Source organism: Hemibagrus wyckioides, linkage group LG19 (assembly GCF_019097595.1).
Source record: "Hemibagrus wyckioides isolate EC202008001 linkage group LG19, SWU_Hwy_1.0, whole genome shotgun sequence".
NCBI lineage: Eukaryota > Metazoa > Chordata > Actinopteri > Siluriformes > Bagridae > Hemibagrus > Hemibagrus wyckioides.
In genome coordinates, this window is record NC_080728.1 from 2,009,496 (window position 1) to 2,033,349 (window position 23,854).

The 23,854-nt window shown below is 38.4% G+C and overlaps 1 protein-coding gene and 1 pseudogene across 2 annotated transcripts in view; one reads left to right on the forward strand and one right to left on the reverse strand.

Annotated features, from left to right (window-relative positions):
* Window positions 1-2,157, reverse strand: part of LOC131370166 (NLR family CARD domain-containing protein 3-like) — a 237,541-nt gene extending 235,384 nt beyond the window's left edge. The window contains exons 1-3 of one of the 2 annotated variants that reach the window (XM_058417331.1): window positions 2,136-2,157; window positions 1,786-1,902; window positions 966-1,034 (exon numbers count right to left, since the gene is read on the reverse strand). The gene's annotated coding sequence lies outside the window, so the exon portion shown is untranslated. Of the gene's footprint in view, window positions 1-139; window positions 258-965; window positions 1,035-1,785; window positions 1,903-2,135 lie in introns of those variants that run through there. The other variant, XM_058417332.1, reaches the window with a different exon arrangement.
* An 11,228-nt stretch (window positions 2,158-13,385) lies between these two features.
* The window catches only part of LOC131370449 (NACHT, LRR and PYD domains-containing protein 3-like), an 87,619-nt pseudogene continuing 77,150 nt past the window's right edge, over window positions 13,386-23,854 (forward strand).

The window sequence follows — 23,854 nt, forward strand, 5'->3', positions numbered from 1 at the left end:
AAAAACCTGTTTTCAGGTAAAGTTGTACCTGTACCTCACGCCCCACATATTTACTACAGCTGATTTTACCACAAGTATTATTAAAAACATATCCGCATTCTTCTTATATAAAGTGGTTTATAATAAAGAAATCGCTCACCTTTAGTGTGACATTAATATCTCCATTTATACTGTAAAGATTTTTGTTTTAATTTTCTAAACACTCCACAAAATGGAGTCGTAGCTGAAGGAGAAACTCTTTCACTTTAGGAAGGAGGAGTCTTTACAGGTAATGTGTCAATCGGGAATGAGTCGACTCTTTGAATCGGTTCTTTTGGTGAACGTTGGGAGCGTTCACTCCTGTAATTTACTCTGGCGGAAAATTCATCACTGTTATATTTTCATGCTTCTCTACTGCATTAAATCACATGCAGTGCAGCAAACTAGCAGTAATTTATCCTCTCTGTAGTGCACTTACATAGAAAAGAGACTGTGGTAAAGTTAATATCACATTTGTGTTGTTTGTATATTCCTGTGACTGAGGATTCACCCCAGGGCTGTGCACAGACATTTTAAAGGGCAGTGGCCCAAAACAAAAAAAGGGCAGTTACAAAATACCCAAATAAAAGACAAGACACCAGGCACTATATAATAATAATTTTCTGTCTTTATTGTAGACATGATAAATTATGAATGCACATCTCTGATAATACCAAGAATTTTTTACGTTTTTCTTTGTCTCTCAGTATCTCTCAATTTCACAGCAAAACCTTTCTGTTAAGTACCATTTCTTGAAAGATTTTGATAATCTCATCTTTTATGATTGTGATGTCCTTTTAAAAGCCTTTTACAATCATAATCATATAAATAATAAAATAAATACTAGTTACGTTTTGTGCTAATTTAATTAAATAACTTTTCTATTTAAATAATCCAATGTCCATCATCCAATCACACTCCAGGTGATGGTCAAACAGTTATCTTACCTGTAACTGCCTGCTCTGGCTGATGATCAGTGGGCTCTCCCTCACTCTCTGAGTCTCCCTCTGCCTCATCTTGAATAAAGGCATTATAAATGCAATTTCATTACTGATACTACATTACTGCTATACAACACACACACACACACAGGCACATATATATGCAACACGTTTATAATTACATCTACACTACCAGTCAAAAGTTTGGACACACCATTTAATTCAATGTTTTTTGTTTAGGGATTTATTTTCTACATTCTAGAACAATCCTGGAGATTTCAAAACTATGAAATAACACACATGGACTTCAGTAATCCATATGTAATGACAACAAAAAACGGTCAGTTGTTATTTTAAGACACGAAGGTCAGGTGTTCTGGAATAGTTCTTGCAAGAACAGTATTGTCAAGTGCATTTGCAAAACCCATCAAGCCCCATGATGAAACTGGCTCACATGAAGACCATCCCAGTAAAGCAAGACCAAAACTGACCTCTGCTGCAGAGGAGAAGTTCATTTAGAGTGACCAGCCTCAGAAATCACCAATTAACAGCACCTCAGATGAGAGGCGTTATGAAGGCTTTACAGAGCATCAGTAGCAGACATATCTCAATATCAACTGTTCAAAGGACATTATTGTGGATTTCAGCCGCCTTCAGCATTGTTTTACAATGTAGAAAGAAATAAACATCAGGAAAGACCATGGGATTAGAAGATGTGTCCAAACTTTTGACTGGTAGTGTATAATGATAAATTATATATTTTTAGAAGAACCATACTACAAAAGTGTGACAAAATGCTTGCTAAATGTTTTGGTAAATGATTGACCTGCTGGCTTGCTGGAGCTTTGAAACCAGCTATGCAAGGTTCCACTGCCTTTAGCAGCTTCTCTTCTCTTTCTCTTTCTGTCTCTGCCTTCTTTTTTGAGAAGGCATTGTCATTCGTCTGCAAAGTGTACAATAAATGGCAAACTTTGGTGTTGTTTATGTTCATATTAAATCAGATCGCGTCCAATAATAACTTTATTGGAACTTCTAAATACGCGAATATTTCGTAACACCGTTACTAACTGCACTAACAAAAGACCAAGAACAAAAACAATTCATTACCAACAGAACTATAAACAGTGTATTAAAATAATACTTTTAAAAACAACACTATTTTGGTATTTTATATACCTGTGGACTGGGCGAATCCAGTGACTGTGTGACTGACCGCTCGGGACTGAGTGAGAAATAGCGGAGTGGAGTGCGGAGTGACCGGGAGAGACTGCGGCTGCTGGGGGCGAGAGAGAAAAGTAAAACCCGGAGTGGAGTCGAAAAATCTTTAACGTTCTCTAAGGGCACCTCGGCCTGTAAAGGCAAACGGGCAGGGGCTGTTAGTTGTTAGTTGATACACTATATTGCCAAAAGTATTCGCTCACCCATCCAAATAATCAGAATCAGTTGTTCCAATCACTTCCATGGCCACAGGTGTATAAAATCAAGCACCTAGGCATGCAGACTGTTTTTACAAACATTTGTGAAAGAATGGGTCGCTCTCAGGAGCTCAGTGAATTCCAGCGTGGAACTGTGATAGGATGCCACCTGTGCAACAAATCCAGTCGTGAAATTTCCTCGCTCCTAAATATTCCACAGTCAACTGTCAGCTGTATTATAAGAACGTGGAAGTGTTTGGGAACGACAGCAACTCAGCCACGAAGTGGTAGGCCACGTAAACTGACGGAGCGGGGTCAGCGGATGCTGAGGCGCATAGTGTGAAGAGGTCGCCAACTTTCTGCAGAGTCAATCGCTACAGACCTCCAAACTTCAAGTGGCCTTCAGATTAGTTCAAGAACAGTGCGCAGAGAGCTTCATGGAATGGGTTTCCATGGCCGAGCAGCTGCATCCAAGCCATACATCAAGTGCAATGCAAAGCGTCGGATGCAGTGGTGTAAAGCACGCCGCCACTGGACTCTAGAGCAGTGGAGACGCGTTCTCTGGAGTGACGAATCGCGCTTCTCCATCTGGCAATCTGATGGACGAGTCTGGGTTTGGCGGTTGCCAGGAGAACGGTACTTGTCTGACTGCATTGTGCCAAGTGTAAAGTTTGGTGGAGGGGGGATTATGGTGTGGGGTTGTTTTTCAGGAGCTGGACTCGGCCCCTTAGTTCCAGTGAAAGGAACTCTGAATGCTTCAGCATACCAAGACATTTTGGACAATTCCATGCTCCCAACTTTGTGGGAACAGTTTGGAGCTGACCCCTTCCTCTTCCAACATGACTGTGCACCAGTGACCAAAGCAAGGTCCATAAAGACATGGATGACAAAGTCTGGTGTGGATGAACTTGACTGGCCTGCACAGAGTCCTGACCTCAACCCGATAGAACACCTTTGGGATGAATTAGAGCGGAGACTGAGAGCCAGGCCTTCTCGTCCAACATCAGTGTGTGACCTCACAAGTGCGCTTCTGGAAGAATGGTCAAAAATTCCCATAAACACACTCCTAAACCTTGTGGACAGCCTTCCCAGAAGAGTTGAAGCTGTTATAGCTGCAAAGGGTGGACCGACGTCATATTGAACCCTATGGATTAGGAATGGGATGTCACTTAAGTTCATATGCGAGTCAAGGCAGGTGAGAGAATACTTTTGGCAATATAGTGTATATCCATCTCAGATCACTTCAAAAAAAAAAACTATTCTATGGAGAAAATAAAGATAAACCAATTTTAGTGTTGAATCTTTTAATAATTCCCCTTCAGTCACCATATCTGGCAAAATAATTGCTCCAGAAGGAACTCTTTAATCCATTATAAGATCAAAACTGAATCACTTCATAAAGGATTTCGTTTTTTTTTTACATATTTCATCTTCCATTCCATATTCCAATTCTGACTGCATAGTAAGCAATTTCTTTTTTTTCTAGTTTACTGTAATTCAAGTGATCATAGAAAAGTTGAGTTCTCAGCATTCACAATTTAACAAAAATCCTAACACAAATATTTAAATGTGTAAAAAGGATTTAATAACACATTTCCAAATTAGTTTCTTTGCACATATACACTAATCAGCCATAAAATTATGACCACCTGCCCAATATTGTGGTGGTTCTTCTTTTGCTACCAAAACAGCCTTGACCTGTCGAGGCATGGACAATGGAGGCCTTGAGTGCAGACGTGTTTTTCTGAGCTCCGTCAAGCTGACCTACAATTTCACTAAGTTTTCTAGATTTCTATCCTAGGTCCAATCCCATATTATAACTTTTTATAATATCCTCATTAGCTGATAGTATCACATAACATTCTCATTCCAAACGCTTTTTTTATCACTAGTTTTATTTGTTTTCCTGATCACCTGCTTATAGCCGGTTAGCCCATTAGCACGCTAACCCGTTAGCCCAGCTATTACAAGTTTGTTTACGTTTTTCACCAATTATCTCTGTTATTCTACTGCTTTTTAACATTATGTCAGTTGTGGGTTTGCCTTTGAGAGCTGGTGAGGATTCCTTCGAGCTGCACTCAGTGGACGTGGAGCTGGAGGCTGTGGAGAAGCAGATCCGCGACCTACAAGTGAAGTAGACCCAGCTGTGACAGTGGAGAGCCGCACTGGAATCATCCTGGACTGACGCTCACCTGTCCCAGGTAAATCCACGGCGTGATACGAACACTCCCACAATCTCAACTCTGTGTGTTGAGCCCAGGCCCAGCGTACCACGGAGCCTGGATGCAGCAGCAGCGTTGGCCTAAATGAGTCTACTCCGTCAGGATATTCATATAAGCATGAGCCCCGGCAGACAGGTCGTGGTGGTGGTGTTGCAACCATCTATAACAATTCTCTTACCGTCACTCAGAAAACAGGGCCCAGGTTTAACTCATTTGAAGTGCTTGTCCTTAATGTTGCACTCACTGACATACATAAAAAATCCCTACTATATCCTTGCTCTGGCCACCGTGTATAGACCCCCGGGGCCCTACACTAATTTTCTTAATGAGTTTGCACATTTACTCTCAGATCTTTTGATCAGTTTTGACAAAGTGTTAATTGTAGGAGACTTTAACATTCATGTAGACGATGCTAACGATGTGTTAGGACTAGATTTACTAAATTCCTTTGGGGTTAAATAAAACATTAATAGACCAACTCATCGTTTTAATCATACACTAGACTTAGTTATATCACATGGGACTTGTGTTTCCGATATAACCGTTCGACCTCAAAGCGATGACATCACAGACTATCACCTCTTAGTGTACACTCTACCTGTAGAACATATTAGACACGTCTCTCCACGTTATAAACTTGGTAGAACTATAACTCCGACCACTAAAGACAGATTTACAAACAATCTGCCAGATTTGTCTCAACTTCTTACTAGACCCCGAAATGCAGATGCACTAGATGAAGTAACCAACAGCATAGGCACTATTTTTACCAGCACACTAGACACTGTTGCCCCCATCTGACTAAAAAAGGTCAGAGATAAAACACCTGCACCGTGGTACAATAGTCATACTCACGCCCTCAAGAGAGCAACCCGTAACCTCGAGCGAAAGTGGAGAAAAAACAAATTAGAAGTTTTTAGAATTGCGTTTAAAGACAGTCTGGCCAACTATAGACAGGCTCTAAAAGCTGCTAGGGCTGAGCATCTGAGCAAACTGATATAAATAAACTAAAACAATCCTAGATTCTTATTCAGTACAGTGGCTAAACTAACAAAGCATCAGATTTCTGGAGAGAGTATTTCAGCACAGTTTAGTAGTGAGGACTTTATGAATTTCTTCACAGAAAAAAATGATAGTATTAGGAACAAAATATTGGATGTTCAACCTTTGACAGCATCCGGTGATCCAGACCAGCCTAAAGCTCCACATTTAAAGTTACAATGCTTTACCAGTATAGGGCAGGAAGAGCTAGTTAAACTTATCACCACGGCTAAATCAACAACGTGTTTGTTGGATCCAATTCCAACTAGATTGCTGAAAGAAGTGATACATGCAGCTGGAGAGCCTCTTCTTAATAGTATTAACTCTTCGTTATGTCTACTGTAGGTCATGTCCCAAAATCTCTCAAGTTAGCAGTTATTAAGCCTCTTCTTAAGAAACCGAAACTGGACCCTGATGAAATATCTAATTACAGACCGATTTCAAACCTTCTCTTTATATAAAAAATATTACAAAAGGTGGTGTCAGCTCAATTATGCTCCTTCCTACAGGAAAACAATATCCTTGAAGAATTTCAGTCAGGTTTCAGGCTCCATCATAGTACAGAAAATGCACTAGTTAAAATCACAAATGACTTGCTTTTAGCTTTTGCATCTCCATTTTAGTCCTGCTTGATCTTAGTGCTGCATTTGACATCATAACATTCTCGTAGATCACTTACAAAACACAGGTATGCAGGGACAGGCATTAAAATGGATTAGATCCTACCTGTCTGATCGATACCACTTTGTAGATTTAAATGGAGAACTGTCCAGTGTAGTGCCAGTGAAATATGGGGTCCCATAAGGGTCAGTTTTAGGACCTCTGCTTTTCTCAGTATACATGCTTCCCCTGGGTGACATCATTAGAAGGCATGGGATTAGTTTCCATTGTTATGCTGATGATACCCAGTTATATATCTCATCAAAACCAGATGAAATATCTAATTTGTCTAGACTAACTGAGTGTGTTAAAGATATTAAAGATTGGATGACCGATAATTTTCTATTACTAAATTCTGATAAGAAAGAGATATTACTTATTGGCCCAAAAACTAGTACACAGAAGCTCTCACAATTCAGCTTACATCTAGAAGGATGTACTGTTACTACTCGCTCAACAGTGAAAGACCTGGGTGTAATATTAGACAGCAACTTATCCTTTGAAAATCATATTTCCAATATTACAAAAACAGCCTTCTTCCATCTTAGAAATATTGCCAAGCTTAAGAACATTTTATCTGTATCTGATGCAGAAAAACTAGTTCATGCATTCCTGACCTCCAGACTGGACTACTGTAATGCATTACTAGGTGTTTGTCCTGCATCTTCAATAAACAAGCTACAGTTAGTCCAGAATGCAGCCGCAAGAGTTCTTACCAGATCAAGAGAATATGATCATATAACCCCAATATTATCATCCCTGCACTGGCTACCTGTTAAACTTAGAATTGACTATAAATTAGCTCTACTTACGTACATGGCTCTAAATGGTTTTGCTCCCACCTATCTCTCCAGTCTTCTAACACGTTACAATCCACCACGCTCTTTAAGATCACAAAATTCCGGACTTCTAGTAGTTCCTCATACCATCTAAGGGAGTTTTTCCTTGCCACAGTCATCTCAGTCACCTCAGGCTTGCTCACTTGGGATAACAACTAGGACTGTTTGTCTGTTTATATGTTTGTTGTTTTCTTATGTTGTTTCTCGTGTAAAGCTGCTTTGAGACAATGCTCTTTCTTAAAAGCGCTATACAAATAAAATTGAATTGAAAAAAAAAAAACTTCACTGAAGGTGTGCTGTGGTATCTGGAACCAAGAGGTTAGCAGCGGATACTTTAAGTCCTGCAATTTTCGAGGTAAGGCCTCCATAGATCGGACTTGTTTGTTCCCACCACTGTTTCTTTTTCATAGATACTGACCACTGCAGACCGGGAACACCCCACAAGAGCTGCAGTTTTGGAGATGCTCTAATCCAGTGGTCTAGCCATCACAATTTGGTCAAACTCAAAGCTCAAATCCTTACGCTTGTCCATTTTTCCTGCTTCTAACACATCAACTTTGAGGACAAAATGTTCACTTGTGCCTAATATATTCCACCCACTAACAGGTGCCATGATGAAGAGATCATCAGTCTTATTCACTTCACCAGTCAGTGGCCTGATTGGTGTATATGCCTCTGTTTGCATTTGAATGCATATCCTCTGGTACCACTGCTTGCACATTAAATCTTAAAAAAAAAAGAAAGCAAAATAAAAGTTACAATATTAGTACAATTAAGACATTTAGGTCTGTTTTAAACTGACCCACTCAATAACTTCTGGTTCTTCTGATGGCATACAGGCCAATCCTCAACATGCACAGACATCTTGACGTAGCACTAAGACAAGAAATATCAATTTTAAGGTTTAGAAGTTTATAAACACAAAAGCAAAATTAACAACAGTGCAATAAATAGCAATCATCTAAGCAACATGTTTCAAGAGCAAACATCCAATTAATTTGTTTATTCAGGTTATCTCAGGTATGGTCAGTACCTTATCTATTTAGAAATATCTTTATCATATAATGGTAACATTTAGGGGAAAAAAAATTGAACATCTTTGTTAGTTACATAAACTTGAATTAATGTGTTCTCTAATTATTAATAATTAATATCAATTAATTAATGATAATTATAATTATAAATAATGTATATAAATTATGTTTGCTGGAATAACAGGGAATTTCTCTACAATCTCTGAAGCCATCTGATTGTTAAAAACAGATTAGTACTTATTGATCTTTGCCTAAAAGCAAGTAGATCCCTATGATCACCTCAATTACAAGCCATATTTTTCTATCTTTTTAATTGGAGCTTCTCCAGTTCTATCTAGTTCCCACTTTTTAAACCAGGTATCTCCCCTAAATATATTCACCTTCATAACAAAAACACTACAACTGCAGGCATCATTTTGCACAGAATGTGGAACTGTCCTTCCTTTATTTTTTATCGACTCCTCCATACTGCATTTATTCCTTCACATCTTGAAGTACTCCCTAAAAAATAACAGTGCATGGGACATTTTCTTCAGTATCTTCATACTATTTCTGTATGAAGATACTGATACAAAAAACACTTAAAATTCCTGTTAACATTAACATAACTAACTGCACATTTAAAAATTATATATTTAAATTTATAAATTGTTGTCTATTAACTATTAGTATTAATGGAATTCAGTAAATTTAATTTACATTTTTAAATTGTAATTAATTTAAATTTTTATATTATTTTACCAAAGTTGTCCAGTGAGCACCTGTATTGGAAAATCCAATCAACCCACCATATTCTTTAAAATGAACCTATGTGTGCAGAAAATAGATGTCTCTAATGTCTATTTTCCACATTTGTAACTTTCAAATATATATAACAAATATTAGATTACATTAATTTAAAGTTTATTACATACTTTCCTTAAGAAATGCCTAGTGACCTCTTTTCAGAATAATGTTTGTAGTATTGTGGTTTAAGTTGAACAGACCTTTAGTTTGTATCCTCTTGTTGATAATGGCTTGAATATAACATTCAACTGTCTATAAAACAAGCCATTTTTTACAAAACACAAAAAGAATTGAAAAATACATGAATTATCAAACATTGTGTATTTTACTCACATCAAGAACAAGCTTATCATAAGGATTTAACTTGAGGAATTTACTATGCCTAAGTATTTATTCAGTCTGGCCATCAGAGGATTTTATTGTAGCCACTACCACTTCAGTTGCATTCTTCACCCACAGGTCCAGCACCTAAATATCCAAATAACTCAATAGAACTACTTACCCTACTTACCCTTATCAAAGGGTAATGGGATATGTCACTAGTACATATTACTAATTTTTTAGTAATATGTACCAGTATACTATAATATGTGTAGTAAGTGATTGTATGTGGTTTTGGGGAAGGGGGTGTTCTGGATGTACTTAAAGCTTACTTATCAATATGCTTTTTTGCATCAGTGACAGTCCTCAGCTTTATTCAATTACAGTAAATACTAGAATAATATTCTAGTTGAATATTTGTTCAGACTGCTTGATGAAAAATGCCTGTGTTGTGGCAGTGGTGGATAGCTTTAGATAATCTTCTGCCAATGGTTCTTTTGATGCAAACATTATTTCAGAAAAGCTCTAAAAAAAAAACAAACATCAATTAACATGCAATTGTAAAAAATACAATAAATTGTTATATATTTTAAAAACTCTAAATCAATTAAACAAAGTTTGTAGAAAAGTATTTTCTTGTTTGTTCTGATTTCTATAAATGACATCTTCTGGTGATTATTTTGTTTAACCTGATTTTTTATTATTCTTATTTATTTTGAAAGAGAGTTGAGTCCTGCATACATCCACACCACAGCCCATTAAAAATTATTAAACACATTTTTAAAGTATCTTTGAAAATTGTTTTGTTCCGAACACAGGAGGTAGCCCTCTCCCGAGTTTTGAGCACACTTCCGGCCGGCCGACCGGATATATAAGCGGAGCGCTCATTGTGCTATTCGCGAAGTATTGTTCCTAGCCGACATACCAAGCTTTAGCCTCGTGCATACTTTGTGGATTACTGTGTTTTTGACCTTTGCTTGCCTCTCTCGTTTTGCCTTTTTTGCCTTTCGTGTGATTTCTTGTTTTCCAGTTTTTGACTTTCGCCTGTTTTTTGACTCTGCCTATTGCCCGCTGTTATTAAATAAATCTGCTCATGGAGTCTACTACTTCCGCCTCTGATGTTACTTGATGTTACATGTTTAACTTGATCAGTAACACATAGAAGTGAGAAGAGGTCACTGAAAACAACTCAACAACAAGGCTTCTACTATACAAATTTCTTCAGGAATGCTTTAAATGTTTTTTTTTTATTATTATATTATCATTTATTATAATGAGCCTTGTTATTCACTCAAATTATCCTTTGATGTTTTTGTTTAAATATTTAAACCACAAATTCAATAACAAATAAAATACCTTCACCATGGCATGTGTCCATTTTTGACATTGCTGTTTTAGAAAGCTTTTTTATCTTTTATATTACATAATATGGTTTAATATAATTTTGTATTGAATTAATACATTTTTGCAGATGCTAAAGCATATAATCTTGGATTGTTTATATATATATATATAATTTTCAGTGACCTTTGTGTATCTCCAAATTCCCAGAGCAGTGCATTGTGGTTTTTTGGTAGGCTACCACGAAGGGAATTTGAGTTTAGTCAAGTCTTCTATGAAAACGGATCCACTTTTGATCCCACTGACTCTTTTCCATAATCTCCTGTTCTCTGTTGCTTCGTGTGAGGTTCTTTAGACATCATCCAATGAAACAAAACATAGAAAAAATATAGAGAGTGGGTAAAATGAGCATTGAACACATCACCATTTTTCTCATTAAATATATTTCTAAAAGTGCTATTGACATGATTTATTTTTACCAGATGTTGGTAATAACCTATGCAATCCACACATGCTGAAAAGAAAGAAAGAAAGAAATCAAACCATAGATGTCCATAACCTAAGTTGAAGTAAGAGACTGCAAGCCATGCCAAAACTGGGACATCTGCCTTTACATGCACATGAATGTATTATGGAGTTGGAGTTAGGAGTGTGTTTATGGGAATTTTTGACCATTCCTCAGTTGTGCAATTGTGAGGTCAGGCACTGATGTTGGACGAGAAGGTCTGTCTCACAGTCTCCGCTCTAATTCATCCCAAAGGTGTTCTATGGGGTTGAGGTCAGGACTCTGTGCAGGCCAGTCAAGTTCCTCCACACCAAACTCACTCATCCATGTCTTTATGGAGCTTGCTTTGTGCACTGGTGTGCAGTCATGTTGGAACAGGAAGGGGTCATCCCCAAACTGTTCCCATAAAGCTGGGAGCATGTAATTGTTTAAAATGTCTTAGTATGCTAAAACATTAAGAGACCCTATCACTAGAATTCACCTGAATTCAATGATTTGGAGGGGTGTCCCAAAACTTTTGCCAGTATAGTGTATCTCTGAATTCAATAGTCAATAAAAGAGATATCACAGATCACCCTCTAAATGTAATACTCATTGGCTGCATCAGCATCCCCTTTTAACTCATATCACAGCTCCAGGGTCACTGTATTTTCTTGTAGCTTTATTGTATTCTGTCATGATACATGTTGATGTTGTGTTGATTTCAGGGGTAAATACACTTTGTGGCTCATAATTCCTTGTGGTATATGGGCCAAATATACAGGCCAGATTTGAAAACTTTAGGCCAGAATTATGTTCTCTGGGTAAGACTGGGGCCTCATTAATTAACCGTGTGAATGCATAGTTTTATGTATAATCCGTACACACTCGCTGAATACATAGAGGGATTTTTTATGTTTTGCTTATGACTGAGGATTTGCATATTTTTCCTAACATTATCTGTTTAAAATGCTAATTAACTTGATGTTATAAAGACACTTGTGTGATAAAGAAATGTGTGAATGCATCCATCATTGGGTGGATGTGCACTCAATGTCTGTGGTGGTTATGGCCCTGATACAATTTATTAGTCTTCAAAATTCAAGTATTCAAGTCAATTGGTTGTTTGATGTCATTTATGTGCCAGGTTTCATATTAGCTTTGTTAACATTGCAAATTAAATAAAATACTGACTGGTGTGAAAATTGTTTGCTTGATTTACATGATCAGTGCAAACTGTACTAGCTACAACCACTGTCCAGAGACACCAACAACCTCTATTATCTTCCAAGCCTTTACTTTCTTCATAATATATCTATACACATTTAACACATCCTTTTTGACAGGATTTAATGAAAACACAGAAGTTTTCTTTTCCAAGTGACATATTACAGGAGCTAATTGTATTAGGTGAAAGTCATGCATGAATTAATAAAAAGCTGGTAACAGTTAAATTTACCAAAATGAAAAGTGAAGAACATTCTAAAGATATTTTACAACTCGTTTTGAATCAATTAGTCAAACCATATAGAAGCTATTACAGAAACAGATAAACCCCTAGACCAAGAAATGCAATATTTTTGTTTTTTTTTTTAATTCTGATGCAACATATTTAACAATGTTTCAACAACAGCCTGTAGCCTTGATATACATAATATTGGAAAATATTCATTCTTTGTAACCTTTTGTAAATAAAAATGAATTAAAAGTCGGTAATAGTTTAATTGAGAAAATAATGCATTTCTGGATTTTAAACACCAGTTACTAGGAAATCATTTTGTTGAACGTGATTGTTTAAGTTGTGAATTTCAATAATTTACTTATAATAATTTAAACTTTTTTGAACCTTCTGCACTGTAGTATCTCATGCCAAGGTCACTCGTTTACGCTTGGATGCAATTAATAAGTTTACTTAAAGTCTCCGGTTCTCTGGAACTCACTGATTCTCTCACAGTAAAAAGTGAGAGCATTCAGAGAGCGTTCAGGGAGTACTTTCCAGTACAATAAATCTCAGGATACCACATGTACTAATGCTACTGAATACAGAAATCTGAGTATGTGAATTCACCACAGTCTCTTTCCAGTGCAAGTGCTGTACAGAGAAGCTAAATTAATGCTAGTGTGTGGCATTCTATGTGAATATATGCATTAGACATGAATACACAATGCTGAATTTTCTGTTAAAGTGTATTACAGGAGAAAACGCTCCTAATGTTCACCAAAAGAGCCGATTCAAAGAGTCAACTCAGTCCCGAATGACACATTAATTCTCCTATCTAAAGAGGAAGGGCTTCTCTCTGAACTTCGACTCAATTTTATGGAGCTGTTGGAAATGTTAAAACAAAAATCTTTGAAACAGAAACGGAGATATTAATGTTACACAACAAGGACTGTTAATGTTACACAACATGGACTAAAGGTAAGTGATTTCTTTATCATAAACGACTTTATATAAGACGAATGTGTAATTACTGTAAATAATACTTATCGAACCTTATCGAACCCAGCTGTAGGAAATCTGTAGTGAGTAAGTTACAGATAAAGGTACAAAGTACAGGTACCTTACCTATTAAACAGGTTTATATCAGGTATGTACTATCTAGGACTTTCAGTTTTCTTTCTTTAAAGAACAAACATTCAGAATTGTGGAACAAGCAAATAAAAATATGTGTTTTAAGTTTTGGTCCACAAGGTGATTTTACCTTAAAACACAGATTGAAGATTGATTGAATTAGTCAGATATATGCATGTTTGTTAGGCTGGTTAAAACTCATGGGCTGTGTGTGTGAGACAGTGCTGTATCTGGATATCTATCATGGATGTACTTCCATGTGTTATTGAACAAGTTAAATGATTTTCAGGTAACTTTAAAATTGTATTTAATAATTTGTAATGGGCTGTTGGACCTATGCAGGTCTCCAGACAAAAAAATAATAATAATAATTCCAAAAACAGAAATATTTCAGTCAGCTGAATGCAAAACAAAATACAGTCATTTTTTTCTAATTATTTATTTAATTTACTTTATTAATACTGTTTGTATGACTTTTGTATTTGGGGTATTATTTTACATTATCTTATAATTTATATTATATCCTTATTAGGCATTTAAATATTTGTGTGTGTGTGTGTGTGAAAGTTTAATTGCACATTTATTTGTGTGTTTTCTAGGAGTGTGATCCATTCCAGCAGAAGTGATCAGACTCTTCTTGACTCAGCTGTGTGTTTGTGCAAACTTTACTAATATTCAGAGATGGAGCCTCCTGATCTAGACACAGATAATGTTTCCCCACCATCAAACAACTGGTAACCTACAGTATTCTTGTCTTTTATTCATTAAATATTCAGATTTAAATTATTTATTGAGTAAATATGAAAGTATTAGTTTAACCAAAGCTTTTTTAACAAAAAGTTAATATAAGGAAAAAGTTCTGTTCATTGCAATTACAATTAAGTCCTAATAAAATTAAGACGTGAGATAAAACAGTACAGTGTGTATGAGTAAAGGACTGTATATAATGTTGTACAGTAAACTCCAGGGAAAGAGATCAGAATCACCAGCACCCAGCTGTATCTCCATGAAGAGTGATGAGTTTATGAGATTTCCACTGCATTTTAAAGATAGAGCCTCCTTGCTTCTACACAGGTAACGTCTCCTCACTGTTAATGTTAATGCTAAAATAATACTTAAAGGGAAGTTTATGTCACATCATTTCCTAGGATTGGTGGGAGTGAGGGAGCCCTTGTTTGAATTTAAATCCAATTCCGTGCTTCCCCTCGAACATAAAAGAGCAACACACACCAGGTATGACGCAAAGTATTGTCTGTGGTGGATTTACTTGGCGTTGTTTTTTGCATTGTGGATTACCTTTGTGGATTTACCTGGACTGTCTCTAGTTATGATTTTCTGCCTAGCCTCTGATATTGCCTGTTATCACCCTGGACTGTTTCCTCATTTGCGCCTTTTTTGTCTTTGCCCTTTGGATTATTTGCCTTATTGTCTGATTTCCCGGTTTCTACCTTAATGCCTGTCCTCCACCACGTCTCTAGCTTGCCCCCCTCTCCTTTGCTCATGGATCCGGCTGCTTCCACCTCCAGCTGACAACCGTAACAGTTTAACTGTGATAATTTTCTAGACTATCCTTTAAGATAAAAAGGCAAAATATGCCACCAAGTGTCCACATTTTTGGAGAATGGTTTGCATGTTAAGTGAGCTTGTGGGATCCTTAAAAATAAATGTTACTTGATTTGACATGTTTTGTGAAATGTTTATAAGTGGCCAAATACTTTTTTTGGTTACTGGATGTACGTTCATTGTAGGTTAGACCATCAAATAGCCAAATAGCACTCTCTGTCTTCTGCGCTAATCAATTATAATACAAGGATAACATTTAAACTGATTCCTAAGATTCTTGATAAATACTTGTCAGATTCTATCCAAGAATCTAACGAGTTGCTCTGGGAAACATCTCTTTATAACCAGGTTAGAATCTTTTGTTGTTTAAAAACACTAGTGGCCTCTACATGTCTATAAAAAATGATGAATATTTATATTCACCACACAGTTCTAAGAGTATGGCTCCTGGAAATTTACAGTTTATTAGACAGTCATTATAGCAAGCAAATCTTTGTTTTTTTTCTAAAACGTTTTTTTGAGTTGGTGTGGTCTTCAAATAATACCAAAAATGCCATAGTGCATCATTTTCATTTTTTTTTACTTAAATCATTCTATAGCCAAATAATAGATCTGTGGATATGTGAAATTACTGCACAGCTGTTTGTAGCCTTTAAAAACTCAGTTAATACCAACCCATAACAAGTAGGTATTTAATTCAGAGTGGAAATTAAACAAACTGTAGTATGTACATTATAAATCGGAGCAATAAATATTAATACAATTGATCTTGTAATGCTTCTTTTGTCCAGGCAGCCTGTATTCAGGTATTAGACATAAAGTGTGAGAGTTGGGATTTGCACATTTATGTGTAATTCTCTACATATCCTCAGGGTTCCCTCTGTTCTCTTACCAATTTTGTGTGCACACAGTCTTTATAAATGAAGGCCCAGAGCTGGATTTAAGGGAATTCTGGGTTTGGATTTACCCTCAAATTTCCCCCATGGCCACCTAACACTCACCTCTACATTATATAAAGACTTTTTCCACCATTAACAAGTATATTACTTAGATCACATGTGTCAAACTCATGATCTTCGATCCAAGTACTACATGCTGACTCACTTTCTTTGTTTCTGGAAGCTGAAAAAGTAATGAAACAGCCTGCAGTATTTACTGCTCTACTTTTACATTGTCTGTAATTCAGACTGTAGTACAGCACCCATCATTGTACAGTACTCACACATCCTTGTGCTGAAACATGTCTTAAACAATTCAGAAACACAACAGATGTGGACAGTGCCATTGAATAGGATTCATTTAGTGTGATGAGGACATATAAGAAATAAACTCATGACTGAATAATCACTTTAATGTACAATCACCTACATGGCAATAATAGAGGAACATACAGATCACTTTTTTTTTTTTTTTACTTCAGTAAACCTCCAGCAGTCTACTTCACCAACTTTCACCTTAATATCTCAGTGATAACACTAGCTCAATAATAGCTCTCTGGCTACTAGCTTTCAGACAGACATATATGCAGATATTATCGGGCTGCATAATTAGATATTAAGTGAGAGCAGGGATTTGCATGATTATCTGTAGTTTTCTACATTTCCTAGTGGGGTAAACAAATGATCCTAATTATTTAATCTTTTTAAAGGAATGCATTCATTTAAAGAAATCACTAGATTAAATGTTTATGTAATAGTTACTTATATAGATACTTAAATAGTTTGTTAGTTCTCGTTTATCCCAGAAACACTATTCTAATTTTAGTTTAATTGCTAGAAAATGTTAAATAAGTGAAAACCTAAAAATAATACCTTCATATTACAGCCCTTTATGGTCTTGTAAAACACAGCTGACACTCCTGGAATAGCTGTACTGTTTATGCCATGGGCATGTCCTGGTATTTTAGTCATTAATTGTTTACAACTTAAATATACTTTGTGGCCAAAGTGAACAACTTAATATCACACGTGTGCTTGTTGAAGATCTCTTAACAGATTTAGTGTTGTAATATCTCCTGGAAGTCTTTCCACTAGATGTTGGATTGTAGCTGTGCTGATTTGCATTCATTCAGCTACAAGAGTGCTATTGAGCTCAAACACTGATGTTGAATGAGAGGGTCTGTGGTGCAGTCGGTGTTCCACTTCATCCCAAAGGTGTTCAGTGGGATTGAGTCAGAGTCAGGGCTTTGTGCAGGAAAATCAATATCTTCATCTTCAACCTTGGAGCTGCTTTGTGCACAGGGACGTTGTCATACTGGAGCAGGGTTTGGACTCTTAGTTCCAGTGAAGGGAAACTGTGACGCTACATGTTACAGTTTTCATATAGTGGCCATGTAATGCATTTAGTGATGAAATGTGAAGTTAAACAACGGTTTTAATATTAAGTATAGTCTAAAACACACTGTAAGTAAAATTAAGTCTTCATGAAAATTAAGAAGTGAGTTAAAAACAGTAAAGAGTGTATATAAATTGAGTAAAGCACTGTGTATAATGTTGTGCAGTAAACTCCAGGGAAAGAGATCTGAATCACCAGCACCCAGCTGTATCTCCATGAAGAGTGATGAGTCTATGGATCAACCTCCTGAGTTTAAAGATGGAGACTCCTCAATTCTACACAGGTAACATCTCCTCTCTGTTAATGTTACTGATAAGTCACAGCTATAGGCAAATTTAACTAGATAAACAGGATGGCAAACTAAATACTAAAACACTGTAACTGTGACCTTAATGAAGCCACTATTTAGAGTCTAAAAATTTTTTTGACTTATTTAAGGTCAATTATTTCAGAATGTTTTGCTTGAAACCACCGGGCAGACAAATTCGAAAAGGGCAAGGCACAAAGAACAAAAACTGTGAAACAGAGAACCAGGTCATACACAGAAAGCAAACACGTAATGAAGTACAACGGCTTAGTAGAGCAGTAAGACTGACAATACTATGCATCATACAATAGCGTTAGCACAGTTTAAATATCCACAAGCATGGGAAAATTGACCCGAATATATCAGAAGTCTGGTGACCGCTCCCTCTGGTGGCGTGGAATGGAAAATACAGGTGATGCTCTTACAGTGGTATTTAGTAGTGTCAAGGCAGTGTTTAAGTGATGAAAATGAGCAAATACATTTTTTGTTCATAGTCTTCCACAGAAGGCAGGAGACAGAACAAAAAAGAAGATCACAGATACAGGGTAAGATCAAAACCAACATGACTGTGACACTGACACACTGGTATTATAAACCTCTTTGCTGCTATTAACTACAGAGTGATTAGATTATAGAAAACATACAGTAGAAAAACACATAGTGAGAACATCATAAAGAACTATCTGTGGTAACCAGTCAGAAAAAAGTGATCTTAAAGTCTAATAATTGAAGCCCATGTCTCACCACATCTTCCTGCTTCACCATATCACAGGAACCACCCAGAATCTGCTGCTGTAAATGAAGTCCAGAAAAAGTTCAGATTAAATCTGATGAAGAAGTTTCAGTGTTTGAATGGAGTGATGATAAACCTGGGAACCCAAACCCTCCTGAATGAGATCTACACAGAGCTCTACATCACAGAGGGAGACAGTGGAGAAGTCAATAATGAACATGAGGTGAGACAGATGGAGGCACCGTCCAGGAGAACAACAACAGAGGAAACACCAATCAAATGTAATGACATCTTTAAGCCTTTATCTGAACAAGACAAACCCATCAGAACTGTGCTGACAAAGGGAGTCGCTGGCATCGGAAAAACAGTCTCTGTGCAGAAGTTCATTCTGGACTGGGCTGAAGGGAAAGCCAATCAGGACGTCCACCTCATATTTCCACTTCCTTTCAGAGAGCTGAATTTGATGAAGGACCAGAAACTGAGTCTGATGGAGCTCCTTCATGTTTGTTTTAAGAAAACAAAAGAAACAGAAATGTCCAGTTTGGAAAATGTTCTGTTCATTTTTGACGGATTGGACGAGTGTCGTTTTCCTCTAGATTTCCAGAACACAGTGAAAGTGTGTGATGTAACTGAATCAGCATCAGTGCAGGAGCTGCTGATAAACCTGATCAAAGGGAATCTGCTTCCCTCTGCTCTCATCTGGATCACCTCCCGACCAGCAGCAGCTGATCAAATCCCCTCTGAGTGTGTGCATCGAGTCACAGAGGTACGAGGGTTCAATGACCCACAGAAGGAGGAGTACTTCAGGAAGAGAATCAGTGACCAGAGCCTGGCCAATAACATCATCACACACCTGAAGTCATTAAGAAGCCTCTACATCATGTGCCACATCCCAGTCTTCTGCTGGATTTCAGCCACTGTTCTAGAGAGAATGTTGGGTGAAGCAGAGAGTGGAGAGATCCCCAAGACTCTGACTCAAATGTACACACACTTCCTCATCATTCAGACAAACATCATAAGAGAAAAATACTCAAAGAAGCATAAGAGTGATGAAGAAATGCTTCTTAAACTGGGACAACTGGCTTTTCAGCAGCTGAAGAAAGGGAACCTGATCTTCTATGAGGAAGATCTGAGAGAGTGTGGCATTGATGTGAGAGAAGCAGCAGTGTACTCAGGTGTGTGTACACAGATCTTCAGAGAGGAGTTTGGGCTTCACCAGAGTAAAGTGTACTGCTTTGTTCATCTGAGCATTCAAGAGCATCTCGCAGCTCTGTATGTGCACCTGACCTTCATGAAGGAGAAGAGAAATGTTATCATACAGAATCAGGTCTCTGAACAAAAGACAAGAGAAATTACAGTCTCACATGTACACAAGAGTGCTGTAGATCAGACTTTAAAAAGTCTGACTGGACATTTGGATCTTTTCCTTCGCTTTCTTCTGGGTCTCTCACTGGAGTCCAATCAGAAACTCTTATATGCTTTAGTAACACAGACAGGAAGTAGCTCCCAGAGCATAGAGGAAACAGTTCAGTACATTAAAATGAAGATCAGTGAAGATCTTCCTACAGAGAAATCCATCAATCTGTTCCACTGTCTGAATGAACTGGGTGATAATTCTCTAGTGGAAGAAATCCAATGCTACCTGAAATCTGGAAAACAAAGTGACCTCTCTTCTTCACAGTGGTCTGCTCTGGTGTTTGTGTTACTGACCTCAGCACAGGAGCTGGAGGAATTTGACCTGAGTAAATATTTCAGTACAGATAAGATAACAGAAACTGTTGTTCTGAAGATGATGCCTGTGATTGCAGCATCCAGAAAAGCAATGTAAGTAAATGAAAACACTTGAGGCAACGCAGCAGCTTAGATCATGAGGTTTGCAGGTTGAGATGGCTCTGAGGATATTGGGGTAGGCGAGAAAAGGCATTCCTCTCTTGATTTGCCAGTGCAGTCAGTGGCATTCAAGGAGCTCCTCCATGTTTTAAGGTGAGCTGTCGCTAAATTGCTCTAAGCTTGATGACTGTTTTCTGACTGCAGTGAGTGATTTAACCCTGAGACAGGGCCATTCTATGACTGCATTCATTGCCGCAGAGAGGCACCTGTGGCTTAATTTAACAGGGATTAAGGACATTCTCCTGGATGCCCCGATATTAACTCAGGGCTTGGTCGGTGATGCAGTGAGCATGGTGCCAGGTGGCAGTGTTCATGCCCCCCCCAGCTCACTCAGAGTGGAAAAAAGGGCAAGCTCACTGCCAGCTTGCTGTTTCAGGGTACTGGGAAGATCACCATAAGGTTGACATCCCTTTCAAACAACTTGGCAGTGGAAACTTCTGCCAGGTGTCTCTCAGTGTGTCCAAGAAAAAGAGGGTAAAAAAGGGTACAGGATCCACCTGTTCTCCTCCATTTCAGGGCGTGTTGCCCACTGTTATTGGCAAACACAAAACCATGTTCCTCTAATGGGAACTTCTCTTACTTCTGAGGAAAGGAGGCATAGAACATGTTCCCCTACCAGATCGAAACTCAGGCATTTACAGCCAGTATTTTGACATTCCCAAAAAAGACATTGGGCTGTGTCCAACTTTGGACCAGTATGCTCTGAACTGTGCACTGAAGATGTTCAAATTCACATTCAAACTTATCGTGTCACAAATCATGTCGGAGGACTGGTTTGTGACAATAGACATCAAAGATACCTATTTTCATGTAGGCATTCTGCCAAAACAGTGCCTCAGATTCGCCTTTGGTATTGTGTTCTTCCTTTTGGTTTAGCCCTGTCACCACACACATTAACACACGCACTGCGTCTCCAGGGCGTCCGTGTACTGAATTACCATGGCGGCCATTCATCAAGATGATGTGCTTTCCCATTTGAGGTCTTTAGGCCTCAAGCTGAACCCGGAAAAGTCTCCTTCTCAAAGAACCACTTTATTTGGGGTAGTTTGGGATTCCACAATGATGCCGGCATGTTAGTCTCCTGCTGGGGTGGCTTCTATTCTGTCACCAGTGAAAGCTATTCAGCTAGGCCAAAGCCTCTCTGCCTCATGGTAGCAGCAGCCAATGTTATGCCTTTGTGTCTGCTTCACATGAGGCCGTTCCAGCTCTGGCTCAAGGGTGTGGGCTTTCATCCCTGCTGGCATCCCCTCAGTGCCATAAGGAATATGCACTGCAGGTTTCGTAACAGTCTTATGTGGAAAAGACCTTGGGTCCCACTCTAGGGGCACTTCATTGTCACAAGACTCTTTCAATGGATGCCTCGCAGGCTGGGGAGTGGTCTTGGATGGCCGCCCTGCCTAGAGTGGCACATATATTGCCTGGAGATGAGAGCTGTGTTTCTAACATTGAAACCCTTTTGCACCTCACCTTAGGGGCTACCATGTTTTGGTACACACAGACAGCACTACAGTAGTTTCTTATATCAATCATCAGGGCGGTTTGCATTCGCGCCCTCTCTTCAGTTTGGTGAGGTTTCTTTTGCTGAAAGTGATTTTTTCGTGCTAGGGCACATAAATTCCTGTCGAGGCAGGTACTGAGGCCCGGGGAGTGGCATCTCCCCCTGCAGGTGGTGGAGAGCATCTAGCAGATTTTTGGCTATGTAGAACTGGATCTATTTACCTCCAAGGAGTTGACCCACTGTCTGTTGTGGTATTCCATTTTTACCCAGCCCCTCTGGGCCCAGATGCTCTGGTACAGATGTGGCTGAGGCTATGTCTGTATGCCTTTCCCCTGCTAGCTCTGCTCCCAAAAGTCCTAACCAGAGTGTGCAATGATTGAGTCCACCTTCTTCTAGTGGCTACACACTGGCCCTCTCAAGTTTGACTCGCAGTCCTAGCCTCTCTCTTAGACGACACTCCTTGGGAGATTCCTGTCAGGAAAGATCTCCTCTCTCAGGCACAGGGGGCAATATTACACCCATGCCCCGAGATGTGGAGCCCCTGAGGGGATCCAGTTCCTAGAGGCAGGCCTCTCATCGGAGGTGGTGGAGACTCTGTTGAATGCTAGGGCTCCCTCCACTATAAAGTTGTATGCACTGAAGTGGAGGCTTTTTGCGATCAGCACGGTCAAGACTGCCTATGAGGCATGTGGTATTGCTTTGCCTCTAGGTGTTAGAGCTCACTCTATTAGAGGTATTGCCTTGTTCAGTGCCTTGGCCAGGGGTGTTCCCCTCCAAGAAATTTGTGCTGTGGCAGTCTAGCAGGCCATGTTCACAAAGCATCAGTCATGGTGCAGCATCTCATTAGTTTCCCAAGGAACTGGGTTACATGCATAAGCTGCAGTAGTTAATAAAAATATAGAAATAGATCAATTAAAGAATAAAAATTGCATGAACAAATGAATAAGACTGAAGGGCAGTTTTTGTTCATTATTGCATTTGTAATATTCTTATTCATATTCTTCTAATCACTTAAAGGTTTTATTTATGAGGTGGAAATGGTTTTTCATAGAAAACTAATTAATAGAATAAATATATTTAGTTTTGCTCACCCCCCCCCCACACACACATGAGATACTACACACAGTAAGGGTGCCACTCCGCTCCACTTTGAACTCCTCTGTCTGACCTACAGCTCACCTCACCACTGTAGCTTCCACTACTCTTTCCCATAGCTTCATTGTATGGCTCATCAACTTTATCCCCCTGTCCTTGCTGCAACACATCACAATTATTCTTAAATATTGGCACTAATACACTTTTTCTCCATTCCTCAGGCATCTTCTCACTCTCTAAAACCCTGTTAAACAAACTGGTTAAAAATTCTACTGTTGCTTATCCCAGACACTTCCAGACCTCCACCGGGATGTCATCAGGACTGGCTTTCCACTTTTCATCCTCTTCAAAGCCTTCCTGACTTCAACCTTTCTAATCTTATTTACTTTCTGTTCCACAGAGTTTACCCCTTCTACTCTTTTTTCCCTCTCATTTTCCTCATTCATCAGCTCTTCAAAGTACTCTTTCCATTTCCTCTTTACACTCTCCTCACTTGTGAGCACCTTTGCATCTCTATCCTTAATAACTGCACTTAACTCCTTCCCGTCTCGATCCCTCTGCCTAGCTAACCTGTACAAGTCTCGTTCTCTAGTGTCTAACCTAGTGTACAACTCGTCATATGCCTTCTGCTTGACCTTAGACACCTCCCTCTTCACTCTGCACTGTAAGTCCTTGTATTCCTGTCTATTCTCCATGTTGTATCCATGTCCCACTTCTTCTTGGCTAACCTCTTCCTTTGAATACTATCCTGAACTTCCTC